This window comes from Belonocnema kinseyi, chromosome 7 (assembly GCF_010883055.1).
Source record: "Belonocnema kinseyi isolate 2016_QV_RU_SX_M_011 chromosome 7, B_treatae_v1, whole genome shotgun sequence".
Taxonomy (NCBI): Eukaryota; Metazoa; Arthropoda; class Insecta; order Hymenoptera; family Cynipidae; genus Belonocnema; species Belonocnema kinseyi.
Genome location: NC_046663.1, coordinates 45,078,379 through 45,081,018, shown reverse-complemented (window position 1 = coordinate 45,081,018; position 2,640 = coordinate 45,078,379).

Below are 2,640 nucleotides of genomic sequence, written 5' to 3'. Positions count from 1 at the left end.
AGGGAGAGAGCCTTCTTTCTCCTCTAAATTATGAGGGTTCCTGCATAAGGCATCTGCATTGCTATTAATTTTACCTGGTTTATAAACGATATCGTAGTTATATTAAAAAAGTTCTATTCGCTATCTCCACTTCGACGACCCTGCTAGGAGTTTAAAAATTTCTCTTCGCGTTTCCTCTTTAATGTTTCAAGTTCATTATTGTGTATTTGTTTAAATCTACAATATTGGATAAAATGACTTGATATACTACAATAAGTACATTTCTTTCTCTCTTTCTCTTTTACAATTTTTAAAAAAATATTTTTACAATAGCGTTGGATATACCCAAATTCATTGCATCCATAACATTGTACGCGTCTTCGTGCTTGTTCATTATTAAATTTTTGTTCGGTTCTACCTTCAATATATGTGACTCGCCTATTGGGAATTTCGGTACGTTCGATTTTTCCTAAATTTTCTGAAATTTTAATTTCATCGTTCTTATGAATTCTATTCCAACTTTTCCACTGGAGATCGGCTTGGTTCGCAAGAGCAATAGCATTTTCTAAAGTGGCAATATATTTGTCCTTAATTTGCGAATAAACATCTTTATCAAGGCCGCGGAGATAATTCCCAACCGAAATCGCTCGATAAGCTTCACAAATTCCTACAGCTTTTTCATTCGGAGTATTCTCCATTATTTGAGACGTTAACTTATTTAAAATCTGATTCACTCGAGCTCCGTATTCGGGAATGGATTCTTTAGACTGTCTTTTAACATTAGTCAAGTCTTGTAATAATTGACTTGAGCCTTCTTGAGGAGAATATATTTGCTCTAATGTTTTTAATATTTCTTCTAACCTCATATTAATACGATCCTGAATATGGATTCGAGCTTCACCGGTAATTTTTTTCCTAATTAACATTGTCAAATAAGGCATTTCTAAAGGACTGATCATGGACATGGCAGCTCGGCAGTGTTCTACGAACATTTTGACTGACATATTTCTTTCTTCAAATTGGGGAATAATGTCTCGTACTTTTTTAGAAACCTTCGAAGGATCAGGGGTACTAGCTAAAGTAATGAAGGGACTTATTTGCGGGTAGGTTTGAACGGAAACCGCGACACTGCGTTCGCCACCATTCCACAAATCATTCCCGCCTGTCAAACTCATTATTCCTACTGAACGATTTGAAGTAGATACAATTTCATTCAATGGGGCTCTTGCGATACCATTATTATCTCCAGGAACGATATTATCAAAGTTTGTTTCGCTTGCTACGCTTCTAACGCTCGGGGGATCAGTATTAACTCTGATCACCTTTTGTTTTTTGGCTATAGGTTCACCACGCTTGGTGACCCTTGCAGCACGTCGAGTAACAGGCATTTTAGTTTCAGTCAGTACTCAAGGTGTAATATTGAAAACTTAATATCAGTCAATTTTATCTGTTTTCCTAGTTATTTAATTACTCATTGTATCGCAATTATGTATTTAAAAAAAAAGTAAAAATTTTTATTCTTAAAAATAAAATGTCATTACACTTGATTTTTATTATTTAGGATGATTATAATCCTCCTTGTGAGATTTATAAATTTCAGCCAATGTCCATTTTTATTGACAGGTCATTTCAAAATACTGAATAATTTAGTTATTAAAACTCGAATTTTTAGATGAAATGCACAAAATCCCAAGAGAATTAGTTATATTTTTAAAATCTTCAATTATATTTACGAAAGATTATTATTTTGAATTTAAGATTCTTTTACTCTCTATGATAACCATGACTTTAAGGTTTAATCATTTTCTTAAAATCAGAATAAAACGCAAAGACTTTTAGTAAAAATTTGTTAGCATTTATACTTCATATTTTATAAGTTTTAACATTCTCAAATAATTGATATTTCCTGATTTCCGATTAATTTTCTATTATTTTCCTGCCTTGAGAACTGCTAAACACCATTACCTAGAATGAAATATATCTATTTTCTTACTGTACCTCAATGTAGGAAAGGGGAGAGTTTAATTTGTCATATCACGACAATTTTCAACACTTTACTATTCACTGGGGGGGGGGGGGGGGGGGGGGGGTGATGGTCTTGTTGTCCTTTTCACAGCTATGAAATATCTTAATGCTGAACTCTGGATGTCAGAACTCTCGGTGCTGATCTCTGAACGTCAGAACTCTCGGTGCTGATTTCTGGATGTCAGAACTCTCGGTGCTGATCTCTGGAAGTCAGAACTCTCGGTGCTGAACTCTCGGTGGTTCAAACTTTAACTTGACCTCTCCCAATTCCAGTACTCATGGGTCTTGATCCTTAAATATAATCGTCCCAAGATTATCCACTTATACCGGGAAAGATTGAGGCGTTTGAACTTAGTTCCCGCGGCGCAGAAAATCCCACTACGCTGTCACCAAATGTTACGTCCTACCTTTCGGATCCACCGAATAATATAAAGAATTATTCTTTGATTGGCGGATTCCTTTTCTAGTCGTAAGGTTCGTTGCTGACTGGCGTTGATTTCAAAATCAACTACCGCGGTTATTTAAATCCTTATGATAATCACAGGTGATGAAATTAAGAATCTCACAAGTTAAAATGTCATTTTAAATGAATAACTTTATTCACTAACTTTGCACATTAATCCATGGGACACACAC